The sequence below is a fragment of the Sminthopsis crassicaudata genome, chromosome 5 (assembly GCF_048593235.1).
Source record: "Sminthopsis crassicaudata isolate SCR6 chromosome 5, ASM4859323v1, whole genome shotgun sequence".
Classification (NCBI taxonomy): Eukaryota; Metazoa; Chordata; class Mammalia; order Dasyuromorphia; family Dasyuridae; genus Sminthopsis; species Sminthopsis crassicaudata.
Window position 1 is genome coordinate 171,033,609 of NC_133621.1, and position 17,744 is coordinate 171,051,352.

The window sequence follows — 17,744 nt, forward strand, 5'->3', positions numbered from 1 at the left end:
ATTGTATTGAAATACTACTGTGCCATGAGAAATGATGAATAGAATGGTTTCAGAAAAATCTGGGAAGATTTGAATAAACTAATGCAGAGTGAAGTGAGCAGGACCAAGACAACATCATACACAACAATAGCCATATTGTAATGATCATAAACTGTGAAAGACAGCTACTCTGATTAATACAGTCGATCTGAGACAATTCCAAAGGACCCATAATGAAAAATACTATTCATTTCCAGAGAGGTCTTTTAAATTCTAAGTGCAGATTGAAGCATATTTTTCCAGTTTCTTTATATTTCTAGGTTTTTGTTTATTCATTTTTGGTTTTTTTTTTCTGCATTGTGACAAATATGGAAATATGTTTTTCATGAAAAAACAAACAAAAAACCTGGATTCATTCTGAGTCTATCTGATATATCTCAAAGAAATCTCAAATTCCAGTCTGGAAAACTCAAATTGGACTTGGTTCTTAATTATTCAATATCAAATCCTGTTTCAAACTTATTTTCTACCCAACAGATTGAATTTAATTATTAAAAATGAAATAGTTTAAAAATTATTCTTTATAATACAAAACTACTAATAGGACCAAGTAATGTCTGAATTAGAATTCTCCAGAAATCAGTTCAAAACTGCCTTTTGTTTTCATAGTAATAGATTGCTTCTAATGTTTTACAGTGTAAGAGCATATATATATGAATATATATATATATATATGTGTGTGTGTGTGTGTGTGTGTGTGCATACATATAGGTCTTACTATTTGGAGGAAGAGGTAAAAGGGAGGAGGAGGAAAAATTGGAACACAGCCTTATAACGGTCGTTTTCAACATTCATTTTTGTGTGTATTTGGAAAAATAAAATACTAATGAGAAAAAAAATAAGTACTTTGCAACTATCCCCCCAAAATATAGATATATGCACATACATAATTGTGTATGCATTCATATGTATATATATATATATATATTCTCATTTTATCTTCTTAATTCTATTTATTCTGTAAGATAATTAATGAGAGAATTATATTCCATTTTATAAATCTCTCTGGCTCTCATTGACCAAAAATAGGATTCCAGGCTATGTCTTATTTGGTTATTGTTTGGGCCCTGATTAGCTTTTATATATTATATATTATATATTGAATATAAACAGCAGGTTAAAATTTATCTTTTGACCAGAAACCCTATATATATATATATATATATGTGTGTGTGTGTGTGTGTGTGTGTGTGTGTGTGTGTGTGTGTGTAGGCATATATAATCACATATATGTCTGTGTATATGTGTATGTATATTATGTATGTGTGAGATATATGCATATACATCTCTGTGTCTATCTCTTTATATTTTTTAACTAGGTAAAAGAGGTCATTCCCTGTCTCAGTTCTTAGTTAGTCTTAATTGGGCAATGCCTCAGTCAAACTGTTAAAGACCTTAGCCAGTTTGCTCTGTAGGGGAACACGAGACAGGTGATCTTGCACAGCCCTCCCTCATTCAAATCCAATTCCCTTGTATGGGAGGGTGTCATCTCCTGATGTCATGATCCTCTTCCAGAATGAAAGATAAACAAAGCAAAAAAAAAAAAAGAGTTTTAGGTGACTGGAAATATACTGAAGGCAGTTGGAAGTATGGATCTGAAACTCAAAAGAGAAGTGAAGACCACAGATATAGATTAGATGTAACTTTCTATAAAATTGCTGTTTGAAGCCATAAGTGTGAATGAAATTGCCACAAAAGATAATATAGAGGGCAAGGGCAAAGCCGGAAAGAAATAATCTTAAGGTGATAGAAAAAAAAAAAAAGAATTCAAGGGAAAAAATTGAATTTGACATTAGGAGGTCATCAGTGACCTTTGTGAGGACAGATTGAGTAAAGTGGGTGGAATCCAGATTTAGAGCACTGTGGGTAGTAAGGAAATAGAAACATTGTATCTAGACAAATTTTCCAGTTTAGAAATTTAGAAGCAATATGAAAGAAATAAAAGGAAATGGTGAAAGAAAAGAGGAAACCTCAGACTCTATCTAGTTTGATCTGTATTTTAACAAGAATCCTTTCTAAACTGGACTTGCCCATTTCTTGAAGAGATCTAGTAAAGGAAAACTTGCCATCAAGCACATTCTATTTTGTATCAGTTCTGTTAAGAAAGTTTTTCCTTTCCTCTAGTCTAAATCTATCACTTTGCAATTTCTATCCATTGCCTCATATGTGCAAAAAGGAGTCTAACCTTTCTTCCATAAAACATTTTAAGTATAGGAAAGGTATCTTGTCCTAAGCCTTCTCTTCCCCAGGGTTAATATCCTCAGCTTCTTCAACCACTCTTCAGACTTTATTTGATACCTAAAGTTTTGTGTTCAGTCCTGGCTATCACTTTCTAGGAAATGGGATAGAGACCAGAGGGAGATAGATTAGCTTTAGTGAATAGCAGGGATATCTCTAGTTTAACAAGTAGGAAGGAAATGGTGATACTGAGTTCTGAGAGGAAAGGAGGTAAAAGAACTCCTGTCATTCTCAAACTTTGAAGCAAAGTAGGAGACAAAGCCACTGACATGTGCAGATATTGGGGAAGAAAAGAAAAAGAAATTTTAGAACAGACATTGAAAGGAATGAGAATGGTTGATTAGGATAGAACTTTGCATACTGCTAGATAGTCCAATGAACTGATCTCCAGATGTGGAGTCAGAAAGATTTATCTTCCTGAGTTCAAATCTGGCCTCAAGCACTTGCTAGCTGTGTAATCCTGGGCACGTCATTTAACCTTGTTTGTCTGTTTCCTCACCTGTAAAATGAACTGGAGAAAGAAATAGTAAACCATTCTAGTATCTTTGCAAAGAAAATTCCAGTTGGGGTCACAGAGTCAGACACAACTGAACAAGAATGCTTGTCAAGCAGCAGTAAAAGTCTGGGAAGTGATGTAAAAAATATGAATTGGGAAAAGTTGGCTCAGCTTTGTGAATTTTTTTATTATTGTTAACACTCATTTTCTATCAGCCTTCATCTTAAATTGAAATAATCGACTAATTTTTAGCTCATCTTATCAGGCTGTATTTCACAAGTGCCTGAGTTTTGTTTTGCTCTGTGTGTGGTTTGGGGGAGGGAAATTGGAAATTATTAAAAAAAAAAAAAAAAAAAAAGGCAACAAGACAGAGTTGAGAGTAAGTTTGGAACCAGGAAGACTCGAATTAAAATATTTCTTTTGGATCATCCCAGGCAAATCATCTGAAGTACTCAGGGTTCTCAGCCATTCTCTCTAAGACTGTAACCTGCAAACAAAGTGTCAGCCTGTGCTACGAAGGAACTAACCTCATCTGAGAGTTTCTTATATCAATTAAATCACAGGTTCAGTCCCTAGCCCTATTTGGTCTAAGCAGTGTTCTGGGACTTATCTCTGTTGTAGAGTTTTTGCATGACTCAGTTCCATATGTTTAGTAAATGTTATTGTAATTAGCCTTATGTGCCTGTTTTCTTATTCTTATCATTGGAACGACTGTCTCTGCACAGCTGTGTGAAGAGAGATTTTTTTTTTTCAAAAGCTTTTAGACAAATCCAAAACTGTTTATAAGTACTCTTTTTTAAAAAAAGCCAATATGAGGGGGAAAAAATCTGGTTCAAAAATGTTTTTTGAACGTGAAGGACTTTAACTACAATATAATTTCCTTGCAATTTTCAAAGTAGTTTAACCACAGTAGTATGAGCTCTCCACTCCAAATCTAACTTTAGGACAGTAGACAAGGTCCTGATTTTCACTGAATTTTAGAGCTGGAAGGGACCTAAGACCATCCTGTCAAGTGCCTTCATTTTATAAATGAGGAAATAGGTTTGTTGAGAAAAGGCAGACAGCCAGGTAATGATGAGGTTCAGAAGCCATCTAGTCTAATTATGCAGTATCTATAGGAAGAACATGGTAAGAATCACAAGGGAGGAGAAGGTCGAGCTTGGTTGTGATCCACATTGATGGAGGGAATACTGATATTGAAATCACATGCACTGATCTACATAGACAGACATTTAATAGCTGTGTCACCTTGAGCAAGTCATGAGTTCATATCCAGCTTCAGATACTTACTAATGAGGCAAATCACTTAACCCTGCTTGCCTCAGTTTCCTTCTCTCTAAAATGAAAAGATACTCTAGTATCTTTGCCAAGAAAATCCCAAATGAGTCTCCAAGAGACAGAAAACATTGAAACAACTCAATAACAACATCTAAGATAATGAATAATATACATGTAAAGCACTTTATAAATGTTAAAATGTCATATGAATGCTAACTATTATTAGTTGGCCATTCAGTAACATTTGCTAAATGCTTTCCATGTACTAAGAGCTGGGGAGGCAGAGAAAAGTAAAAAGACAGTTACTGCCCTCAAAGAGTCTTTATTTATTTAATTTAATTATTATTATAATCATTATTAATTATTTTCTGCCTTCTAAATATGATCATAACACTGAGACTATTATGAACTAGGTATTTTCCCTTGATAGACTTTACATCTGCTGTCATTAAAATAAAATAAAATGTTTGGTAAATTCACAAATAAATGGGTACAAGAGTAAAGCACATTCTTACATTAGTGCCTGTAAAGCAACAGTGAAGGGAAAGGAGTAGAAATAATAATAATAATTCACATTTTTATTACTATTTATGATCTACAAAGTTCTTTTTTCAAACTTATGAGACAAAGTACAATTATCATTAATCCCCATTTTAGACATAAGAAAACTAGTTCAAGGTGTGTGATTTGTTGGTTTATCAATTACGAACAGGGACTTAAAACCACCAAGTCTCTCAATTGCAAATCCCAGAACTCTTTCTACAATACCTTGCTGACTCAATGAACAAAGCAGGAAAGATAGAACTAACCAAAAAGTAGTCATCCTGACTGCAATGTCAAGAAAGCTACAGAAGATATTTACATATTGCATAATTTTATATCCATAAAATAAATTACATGTATATGTATTTGTTCTTCAAGTTTTCATCTGTCAATTAACACATCCCTTTATAAAGTCTCTACAGTATTCCAGGCACTGTGCTAAATGTTGGGGACATACAAATAAACAATGAAACCCCTACTGTCAGATAATTACATTCAAGTGAATTTGCATAATCTACAAATAGGTATAATGCATAATTGCCAGATTATTTTCAGTTAGTTACAGGATTTTGGGCACCCAAATGTCATCCTTTCATAGCCATTCATAATGGATTACATATCATTCATAATAATCTGCATTCCTACAGATATATGAAGTGCTCTCTTTGAGACAACGCTGTGAAGAAAGTGAAATCCCATGTTCCCTTTTTCTGGTGTCCCCTTGGGTGGCACTAGGTCATAGAGTTAGAGCTGGAAAGGACATTAATTCTCAGAATCACAATTTCCTTTTTTTGTTGTTTTTTCTTTTTGTTTTCATGAGAATATGTAGGAATAGAGAAAAGAGCCCTGTACAGGTCCCCTGAGTCGATTTATATTAGTTATGATTTTTTTCCAGTTGCTGATCCAGTATTTATATCCAGGATTTCTTACTCCAAATCCACTATTGTTGTATTATTTTCTTCTGTTTCACAGTCTGATTCAAATAATCAGTTTACTCATCTGGTGAGGTCATGTTGTCTGAAATGACTCTTCCTAAAAATAGCATGCAGATTCATCTTTCTAAAGTAAGGGGTTTCACCAAAAAGATATGCAAACAAACAAAAGTTTTACCTTCTGCAAGAAAGATGGTGCTGACAGATCCCGCTGTCCAGATAAAGAGAAAACAGGCTTGTGATAGTAAAGTGATTTACTCTAGTTGCAGATGATTTTCCTTCACAATTAAAGTACATGTTGCAAACAAAAGTTCTACCTTCTGCAAGAAAGATGGTGCTGACAGATCCCACTGCCAAGGTGAAGAGAAAACTTAGGTGTTGTGATAGTAAAGTAATTTATTCTACTTGCAGATGATTTTACTTCACAATTAATGTACATGTTGCTATGAGACAGGAAAATACCAATGGATTTTGGTAGCCAAGTGTGAATCGCTGGGACCTTGCCACCCTGACCTGCCCTGACAAGGGGGAGAAAGGATTATAAGGAGCTGTGCTTCATTCTTCGGCGGTCTGCAGCGGATGTGGGCTGAATTAATGTCTTCCTTCTTTCCTTTAAAAGACTCTAAGGGAAATGACTGTCAGCAACTACAGAATTCACATCAAACCCGTCTTAGTCTTTATAGTATCACAGACATCCCTGATGCAAGGAACAACCAAACTTTTGCAGTCAGAAGTTGGGACAACCAACTTTTGCTGATCCAGATTTTATCCATCTTTCAAGTTCTTACCTCTCCCATGCAACTTTCCCAAAAGACTTTAACCTTCTGGGAAATGCTGGTTGTGCTCTTAATACCACACCCCTTGGCACATGATTGTATCATGTATTGTAATTAGATACAATTATCCATAGTATGATAGTATTATTAATGCACACTCAACTAGGTTATACATCCCTTTAAAGCAGGGAGCATGTTTTAAACATGTGATCATAGAATTTATATAGCATTATATATGTAGATACCTAGAATAATCGAGCTGGAGATCTTTGTGATTATCCTGATCTCCTCATTTTATATAGGCGAAAACCAAGTGCCAGGGAGATAAAGGGATTTGCCCCAAAATCACACACACACACACACACACACACACACACACACACACATCAGTGCAGTGATTCTTTACCTTTTTTGTACCATAGATCCTCTGATAGTATAACTTATACAAATTATATGCCTATAACTCCCTTTTTATAGTAATGTTTCTAAGTTAACAAAATACATAGGATTACAAAAAGCCAGCTATAATAATGTACTGTTATCAAACTTAATTTTTAAAAAATCTCCATGGAGCCCAAATTGAGAAACTTTGAGTTAATAAAATAGTTAGGACTAGAACTTGGTTCTCCTCATCCCTGGTCTATTACTCTTTCTATTCAAAAGACAGATGCTTCCTTATTATCCCCTGTGGTACCCATTAGAGTAAACCAACAAGTTACATGATTTGGAATCGGACAATATGAATTTCCATCCTGGCTCTTCCACTTGTACATTTTAGTTGACTTCTTAGGTCTCATTTTTTTTTTCATTTGAATGAAACAGTGAGGGGGAAAAAAAAAAAAAAAAGCTAAGTGCTTGCTATGTGCAAAACAATAGAAAAGGAAGATAGTCCCTGTTGTCAAGAAGCTCATGTTCTAATGAAGGAAAAAAACATATCTGAGGGTTTTAGCTGCAAGTCACATAGAAGATCTCATGGTCCTCAAGGTACAGAAGCAAAGCAGGTGCTAATGGCTCATCTATTTGCCATTTCCACTGATAAAATCATTTCGGTTTCTGATGTAGAACCATTTAACAGTGCAAAAACCTTTGGTGTCAAGACTCCCCCCCCTCTCCCCCCCCCCCCCCGAGTTTTCTGTAGCTGTAGTAACTGAGGGAGCTGTTGCCAGGTTACACCTCTACAATGATTGCTTTTCAGGATGAAGGCTGTGGGCACCAGACTGGCTGTATTGCATTCCCAAGGCTTTTGGATTCATGGTCCTAGGTTGTCTCTATCAGAGTCTAAGAAATGATAGTAAATATGGTGGAGCTGACTTGACTTCTTCTTGCCTTCTTCCCAGAATGCCTTGTTGCTTCAACTAGATTATAAAATGACAAGATTGGACAAGAAGGACTTAAAGGTCACTTCTACCTCTGAATCATTAATTCTGTGATCCTTTGATATTATGATTTAGTCATTATTATAATTACTGAAGTGCTAATTTATCTTAGAATAGTGGTCTCACAAACTCCCCTTGTACCTGTAATTCAGTCACTACTTGTTGAGCCATAAATCCCCTTTCCATGTCAATACTCCCAATTTGCTTATTTCCAATCAGTTCTGTTCTCTTCCTCATTAGCCTCTGATTTATTCAAATATATCCTTTGGAACTCCCATTCTTTCATCAACCAAACTCCTCTCCATCCTACAGTTCTTCCTCTTGTAATCTTCTCGTTCCCTTGCCCTTTATAGAAGCTCTTTATAGCTTCTCTATAGAAGATATTTTATATTCTATCAAGTCAAATAGAAAAGGACCTGAAAGATCACCATATTTTATCTCTGCCGAAATTGTGTATCCTATTTACAACATTTCCCCAAATGGTCACATAAGTTTTGTAAGAGTTTTCAAGAAGAAGCTATCTCCAGAGGCAGCTCATTTTATTTTTGGATGGGCTTTTTATTAGAGAACTTTTCTCTTACATCAGCAGTTCTTAACATGGGATTCACAGACCTCCATAAACTTCATAACATCTTTCAATGTAATTATTTTCTTGTGCAATTCAGTGTATTCTATCTCATGCATTTAAAAACATTATTCTGAAAACAGGCCCATAGGCTTCCAAACTTTAAAAAAAGTCCATTCCATAAAAAAGGTTAAGAATCCCTGCCTAATGTTGAACCAAAGTCAGCACTCTTTAGTCAATTACATTAGTCAATTAAATATTTGAAGAAAGTTATCATGTTCTTTCTAAATCATTTCTTCTCCAGCCTCTCTCTCGTCTCGTCTGCACTCATCTGCGTTCTCGTCTCTCGTCTCTCTCTCTCTCTCTATATATATATATATATATATATATATATATATATATATATATATATATATATATATATATATATATATATACTATATATCAATGTGCCTTTCAGTATCTCCTTGTATATCACATGTTTTCTAACCACCTTACCTCATTTCCTTTGTACATGTTCCAATTTATCAACATACCTTTTATAATGTGGTATATGGTTCTGGACACAACTGCAGGTGTGGTCTGGTTAGGAGAGGGCACCAATTAATCAACTTCCTACTCTGGATACTGTAGTCCTGTTAATGAAACCTTAGTCCATAAGAAACGGCTTTGATGCCTATTTGTGGGCTAGAGGTGAATCTGGGTTCTTGAAAGCACGTCCTCCTCTCCTCAATACCAGATGATGCTCTACCTAACCTCTTTCCACCCACTCTCCGATAATGGGACAAGAGAAGTAGAAATTCATATTTCCTACTACTTTTTAAAAACCGCCCTCCTTCTACCACCACACAACCTCTTCCCCTTTGATCTTCATTACATCTATTTACGTTGACCTGTCATCACTGAAGTCTATAGGTCCTTTCTCAAGGTGCTCAGAAACTATTTTACATTTTTTTCTTGAGTGAAGGGACTTCTTTCAGTTTTATTTTTAATTTTGTTTTGGATTTTTGGTGCATAAAATGGTGTGTCTTATTCATAATAAACACAGAATTAATATTTGTGGAATTGAATTGAAATACTTGTCATTAATGTGTGATTTCCTCTCTCTGTCTCTCATACAGATAGATGATTTATGCATATAGTTATTTGCATGTTGTCTTCCCCATTAGATTGTAAATTCTTTGAAGGCTGGGATTGTTTTTGGCTTTCTTTGTATCCCTAGTGTTTATTACAAACACAGCACATAGAAAGGGCTTAATAAATGTCAATTGACTTAACTTGTAATTAACTTATCTATGAAGGAACAAAGAAAATGCCTTCATCTATACAGTTATATACTGAGGAGGTCTTACTTGGAAGAAAGTCAAAGCGAATAACTTAAACAATAATAAAATAAAAGATTTATAAAGTTTATATATGGTATGATACACTTACAAAATCAGAAGTACAAAGCCCATTACATAGGTTTCTCATTTAATCTTTGCCATAATTCTGTGAGGAAGGTTAAACAAGTATTATTTTTAAAAAAATTTCATATAACAAAACTAAGGCTTAGCAATCCAAGGCAGACTTTTTGAAGTCAGAACCCTGGATACCCCCAAAGAGTTTTTATATGACATATCTATCAGCATTTAATAAATTAGAAAATAAAACATTTTAGTATTATTATAAAAGTAGTTTTGATCTTTGTGGATACCCTGAAAAGGTCTTAAGGATCCCGCGGCATCCTAGACCTCTCTTTGAGAATCACCAGTGTAACATCACATACAACAACTAGTAAATGCTTGAGCTGATATTTTATTTATTTGTTTGTTTTTTGATGAGGCAATTGGAGCTGATTTGCCCAGGGTCACATAACCAGAAAATGTTAAGTGTCTAAGGCTAAATTTGAACTCGTGTCCTCCTGACTTCAGGACTGGTGCAATGTCCATTGTTCCATCTAGCCGCCTCTTGAGCTGGGATTTTAACCCAGGCCCCGATCATAGATGTTAAACAACAGGTTTAGGTTTTTCATGCTATTATTTTCAATTGGTATTGAAAACCATTTTATTGGGTTCGAATTATTTGACTTCATAATATTCCGTGAATGTACCTTACTCTTTCCTGCTTTAGGACTTTGGCATATACTGTTCTCTTTTCCAGGACTACTTGTCTCTCTTCTCACCTCCATCCATCTAAATCCTACCTACCCTTCAAGATCCAAATTAAGTCCCATTCTCTCCAAGAAGCTATCTACCTAGCATGATTTCTTTTTTTTTATTAAAGCTTTTTATTTTCAAATATATACATAGATAATTTTCAATATTCACCCTTACAAAATTTTGTATTCTAAATTTTTCCCCTCTTTTCTTCCCACTCCCTCCCCTGGATGGGGATCCATTATGTTAAACATGTGCAATTCTTCTGTATGTATTTCCACAAATATCATGGTATTCAAGAAAAATCAGATCAAAAAGGAAAGAAAATGAGAACGAAAACAAAATGCAAGTAAACAACAACAAAAAGAGTGAAAATACTATGTTGTGGTCTACACTCAGTTCCCACGATCCTCCCTCTGGGTGAAGATGGCTCTCTTAATCACAAGATTATTAGAACTGGCCTCAGTCATCTAATTGTTGAAAAGAGCCATGTCCATCAGAACTGATCACATAATTTTGCTGTTACCATGTACAATGATCCCCTGGCTCTGCTCATTTCACTTAGCATCAGTTCCTGTAAGTCTCTCCAGGCTTCTCTGAAATCATCCTGCTGATCATTTCTTATAGAATAATAATATTCCATAGCATTCATTTCCATAACTTATTCAGCCATTCTCCAGCTGATAGGCATCCACTCAGTTTCCAGTTCGTGTTTGGTTTTTTTTTTTTTTTTGTTTTGTTTTGGTTTGTTTTGGTTTGGTTTTTTTTGCCATTACAAAAAAAAGCTGAAACATTTTTGCACACATCATGATTTCTTAATAAATGTAAAATAATATTTTTTCTTTCTTCTGAATTCAAGTGCAATTCAATTCAATAAACCCAGTGTTAAAGTTCTGGAGATATAAGACAATTCCCTGATCTCTCAGAACTTGAATTCTACTAGAGTCAATGACAATCATTTACTTATTGTGTCCCCATATATTTCCATTTATTTTCTCTTGATTATATATATTTCTCAACTATATTGCATATTTATTAGCTGTTCCTACATGCCTGACATAGTGACTGAAATGAAGCAATTACTCAAATATCAGAATTAATAATTAATTTTAAATATTTAGATAATAAATTAGTTGATTAGAAAGGGACTTGAGTTGATAAATTTTAGATCTACCTGGAATTCATTGGAATTATACAAATATCTCTCTATCTCAATCCCTTTCTCCCTTCCCTACCCAATTGATAAAAAATAAAGGGAATAAACCTGTCCCCAAGGCATTGGAAGGGGGATGATGTGAATTAATTATGTCTTCTAAGCTAAAGGAACTGGTAAATAATTGAGATTTAAGAAAACAAAGATTTACTACTAAATCATCCAGAATGGTTATCTAGATTTGGTCTGGACCATTTAAAGCTAAATACAGTACAGTGCAATTCATTATAGTTTAATTTCTTTGAAGGAAAGAAGGAAGAGACAGAGATAAAGTAAAAGAAAGGCTGAATTAATTGTTTAGGCATTACATGATTAGAATAAGATAACTTAGTATATAAAATGACAATAGACAAAATGTGTGTGGCTCATTAGAATTGGTACTAATGAGGAACCTTAATTAAGACATTAATTTGCAGCTTTGAAAAAGAGACTTTTTTGACACTATATGGGGAAATGGACTATTATCTTGCTTTTAAAGGTACCAGCCAAAAACAGAAATTCCAAAGCCTTTAACTTTCTTTTATCTATACTCATATCACTGATTTTTCTGTGTAGTTTCTTAAGAAAAAAATGAACTTAGTATTGTGATTCAAAATCCTATAGACTATGAGTCAGAATATCTGACATTTAATTAGCTGTATGATTTTTGGCTTCTGCTTCCTTGTCTGCAATGTTGAACTGGGCTACATAATCTTTTGCAATTCTGAAAGTCTGTGATCCATATGCTTTCCCCCTTGGTAAGGCATCTATAATAAAGAAGCTATACATACATACATGCCTATTTTGTACATCGAGAGCAGTGATGTAATTTAATCACTATAAAAGTTCCCAGGATAGGAATTATAATAATTTGGCAGTCAATTCCTTTTTCATACTGGGAAAGTAACAATATAAGCTTGTTAAATAGAAAGCAATCCCAACTTTATTGATCATGTTCTGACCCAAGTATCTCAGAGAGGGAAAAACAAACTAGTAAAATTTTTGTATATGTTTCTTTATTTATAAACCTATCTTAAGTAACAGCTTTCTTCCCCAGTTGCCTATTTTAAATGTATGGCTTATCTCTTTTCCCCCCAAAAAAATATATCTTAGATGTTCATAGTATCATAGTATCTTCTATCTAGAAAGCTCCTAGTGGCTATGTAGTTCAATTCCTTAACTTTGTAAAGGAAACTGAGGCTCAAAAGACCTTAAACCTCAGTAACTTTCCCAGGATCATATTGACATCTGAAAGTAGGACTTAAACCAATCCTCTGAATCCAAAACTGTCCACTATGCTACTCGGTTTCCTGTGACAAAAAACATGGAAGGAATGTTGTTTGTTTTCTTGCCCCCTTCAACTCAGGTCTTTAGTAAGCAAATAATCAAGTGTCTATTAATCAATCAACAAGCATTTTTAACAACATTCTGTATGCCCAAATGCTGAAGATGCAAATGTAAAAATGCAAGTCCTTACCTAATAGACATTCTATAGGGAGGATACAAAATATTCACAGATAAGTATAAGATATATGCAAATAAGGACATAGTGATTTGAGGAGTTGGGGAAAACTAACTGGAGGAATCAGGGAAAACCTATTGAAGGAGATAGATCTTGAGCTGAACTTTAAAAAGAGACATGGGTTCCAAGAGTAAGAACAGAGAACATTCCATATATGGGGATCAATAAGTGGCCAAATTGACTGGGAAAGAATGGGATAGAGGAGGCAATTTGAAAAAGAAATTGAAAAATAGGAACCCAATTATTAAGGTGTTAAATGCCAAATAGAGCAATTTATATTTGATCACATAGACAATGGGGAGCTATTGAAGCTTTTTGGGCACAAGTAGCACAATTAGATCTGTGCTTTAGACTTGTAAGTTTGGCAACTGTGTGGATGATGATCAGAGAGGAGGAAGAGGAGAGACTAGATTCAGGAAGATGAATTAGGAGATAATGGTAATAGTTCAGACCAGAAGTCATTAGGACTTGAACTAAGAAGTTGCCTTGTAAGTAGAGAGAGGGGTCAGTTGAGAGAGACATTGTTAAACAGAATCCACAAAACTTGACAATTGATTGGATAAGGAGGTGAGGGGAGTACTTAAGCAAAGTAAAACATAGTCTTTATAGAGATCCCTCAGAAGACAAGGAGAAAAATGGACAAATACCAAACTGATGACAATCAATAACTATCAAGCCCCTACTATGTTCCAGGCAGTACTAAGTGCTAAAAATGTATTAAAAAAAAAAAAAAAAAGACAAAAGACAAACCCTGCTATCAGAGAGCTTACAATCTAATGTATGTGTGTATATATGTGTGTGAGAGACAGAGGGAGGGAGAGGCTGTGGGGGGGGGGGCGGAATGACTGACAGGGAGACACAGAGAAAGAAAGAACACTATATGCAGGATAAATAGGAAATGATTAAAAGAGGGAAGACACTAAAATTAAGAGAGACTGGGAAAGACTTCCCATAGCAAGTAGACTTTTGGTTGGGACTTAAAGAAAGCCAAGAAGATAAATAATGTCATTCAATTAATGTCTTTATTAAGTGCCTTCTATGTGCCCAGCACAATGATAAATATTAGGAATACAAAAAGAAATAAAAAATAATCCCTGCTTTCATGGAACTTACCATTCAATGAGAGAGAACATGCAAACACATAACAAAGAAAATGAAATACAAGAAAAATAAGAGAAAATTAAAAGAGGAAAGACAGTAGAATTAAGAGGATTAAGGGAACCTTCCTGTGAAATATGGGCTATTAGTTAGTATTTGAGGAATCCAGAGAAATAAATAAGCACAATTGAGAAGGGAGAGCATTCCAGGCATGGGGGATGGGAGTCCTGCCTCCTATTTGCCTAGTATCCTTTCCCTAAGGGCATCATCATCATCATCACAGATAAGATATTTATCTTGCCTGTTCAACAAAAATTGCTGCAGAACTGAATGAGAGCAAGTAGTGATGACTAAACCTTTTGTTGTGTCTTATCACAGCATTCTGGAAAAGATGCATTATTGACTTAAAATGAAATGGTCTCATTTATAATATCAAAAATGGTCATAACCATCTTACTGCCACTTTTGTTGGCCTGTCTTTCTCCTAGGAAATATACAAATTCTAGCAGTTAATCTGAATTAGTGATCAACTTAGAGGAAAGAGGAGATATAGAGAGACACAGAGACAGAGAAATTTAAATACATACAAATATGATATATACAAATATGCATATATACGCACATATAGAACACATGAATAGAATCATACAATCTTAGAGTTGAAGTGGATCTTAGAAATAATCTGATTTAGCAATTCTTTATTTTGTCCTATAGCTTTCTAATAAAAAGGTGTCATGAATTTTAAAAATAGATAAGAATGATATGTGGGGCAGCTAGGTAATAGAGTATAGAGAGCTTAAGAGTCAAACCTTAGTTCAAGTCCTGCCTTAAATACTGACCTGCTGTGTGATACGGAGAAAGCCACTTAACCTTCTCAGCTTCAGTTTCTTCACGTGTAAAATGGGAGTGATGATAATAGTACCAAACTCATAGGGTTATTGTGAGGATCAAATGGGATAATATGCCAAGTGCTTTGCAATACTAAAGTGCTATATAAATGCTAGGTATTATAATTATGTTCAGTAATTTTTCACTAATATCCAATCCTTCATGACCCCAGTTGGGATTTTCTGGACAAAGATACTGAAAAGTTTACCATTTCCTTCTCCAGATCATTTTAAAGAAGAGAAAACTGAGGGAAACAGGATTGTGTGACTTGCCCAGGGTCACCCAACTAGTAAATACCTGAGGCCAAATTTGAATTTAGGAAAATGAGTGTTCTTGATTCCTGACCCATAAATCTATCCATTGTACTATCTAGCTGCCCCTGCTTTATAATTAGCATGCATGATGATCCTAAAGTAGAAAGGATATTAGAATTCATTCTGTGGAGCCATTTAAGCATTCCTCCCTCTACCATTTTATGATTTTTCCAAGAACATCTTCCCCGAGTTAACAATTGGCTTTAGCCTAACTGTGGGAATCATTATATATTTCAAATTAGTGGAGTCCTTATTTAGAGGTTTTATCACTTGAGCAGAAAAAAAATAGCCATATTTTATGAATTTAGATAAAAACAGCTTTTTCATTTTATAATCCTCTAAGATTCATAGTCATATACCTTAGAGTTTTCTATTCCCAACCACAAGGGAGATTGTACTCTTGATATATTCAATGTACAAAGTAGAGATAAAACCTAGCCACCGAGGAATTGGGCACACTTCTATGGACAACTCACCCTGCCATCAACTTTTCCCTCTTTTCAGAAATAATGCATCCACTTGAGGAAACCCACTAATGACTTCTCCCCTTCTCATATCACAGAGGTTAGGAGATCCAAGACCCTGACATCTGGAAAATCCATGTAAAAATTTGGGGCCCTTCCTCCATAGGAGAGAAGACTGATTTTTTTTCTTTTATGGGGTGCTTATGGTACCTTTTTTTAAATTTTGGGTTTAAAGATTTTTCTGAGTCATCTGTTATCTTTCACATGTGATCTGCATCTTCCATAAAACTTCCCCCCAAATCCATTTAATTTATTATGCCAACCCATGAAATATTGATACCATAATGAGGGGAATCATGATATAGGAGTAATAGCTACATTTAGGTCCCGTTGAGTACAATGAAATAATCTGTAGACATCAATTAAGTACCTACTATGTTCCAGCACTCCCCAAGCAGCAAGGACATAAGGATGGAAATGAAATCTCTTTACTCAAGCAGCTTATGGTCTATTGGGGGAATAAATTGTATTCTGAATAGTGTTACCTTGACATTCCTCTGCTTTGAAACTCATTGAATTTGGTAGTCAAAACATTAAAAGGAGAAAGAAATGCTTCAGCACTTGAGCATTGTTCAGCACTTGTTGCTCTTGGTTGTTGTCTTGATTGAGCAGTAGGGATGTGAGGATGGCCAGGGATACTGCCCAGCTCCAGATGTTGTTGCTGTTGCTGTTGCCCTCGCCATGGCAGCAGGTTGGAGCCCATGATATTCCTTGGCAGCGACGATCAGACTGGAATCTATGATGCTGAGGTTGTGCTCATTGGTGGACAAGATGCAGGACAGTTCCTGCAGGATGATGTGGCTGCAGCTTATGTCCAAAACAGTAGTCCTGGAAGGGTACGCATAGTCTGGCATTCCCAGCATGAGGAGAAAAAGTTGGAGAGGAGCTCAGGTGGAGGATCCAGGCAGCCCCCCAGAGCCACCAAGCCTTGGTGATGGCCAGAACTCTGGGCAGCGGAGGGCACATGACTGTAACTTCTAACTCCACATCCAACCTCAATTCCCTCCGCTTGTCTCCCCACCTTGGAGGCTTGGAAGTCTGGGCTAGAAGGAGAGTATAAAGGTTTTGGTTCCTCTCAAAAAAGTAGTAGAGTCAAGAAGGGAGGAGCCCAATTGGGCTGGTTTGTTTCTCCACAACTGAAGTCCCATTTGTCCCTTTGGGGAATTAGGAGGGAAGGGATAGTTAGGCTGTATACACTGGAGATGTACTCATCAATTAATGATATACCAAGTATCACTGTAGCTATGGCCTAGGGATATGGCCTGGACCATGTAGCCACTATACGTATCTAAAGTATATGCAGATGACTTCATATGTATATTGATGATATATTACTTGCTTTCTCAATGAGTGGGGAAGGGAAGGGAGGAAAAGAATTTAAAGCTCCATACTCAAAAGGCTTCAAACTGCATGCCCTTGGGTCCAGAAATGTCTCTACTGGGCCTGTATCCCAAAGAGATCATAAAAAGGGGCAAAGAACCCATATGTGCAAAAATATTTGTAGTGGTCCTTTTTGCAGTGACAGGGAATTGGAAACCCCATCAATTGGGGAATGTCTGGATAAGTTAGGGTATACGAATGTTATGGAATATTATTGTTCTATAAGAAACAATGAGCAGGATGATTTCAGAGAGTCCTGGAGAGAACTACATGAACTGATGCTGATGAAATGATTAGAATCAGGAGAACATTGTACACGGCAACAATATTATACAATGATCAGTTCTGATAGACATGACTCTTTTCAACAGCTAGGTGATTCAGACCAGTTCCAATGGTCATATGATGGAGAGAGGCAACTGCATCCAGGGAGGGGAGTGTGGAG

The 17,744-nt window shown here is 35.5% G+C and overlaps 1 protein-coding gene across 2 annotated transcripts in view; it reads left to right on the plus strand.

Moving 5' to 3' along the window:
* PRKCQ (protein kinase C theta) overlaps nt 1-17,744 on the plus strand; it is a 185,976-nt gene that overhangs the window by 12,922 nt on the left and 155,310 nt on the right. The gene's annotated exons all lie outside the window — the stretch shown is intronic.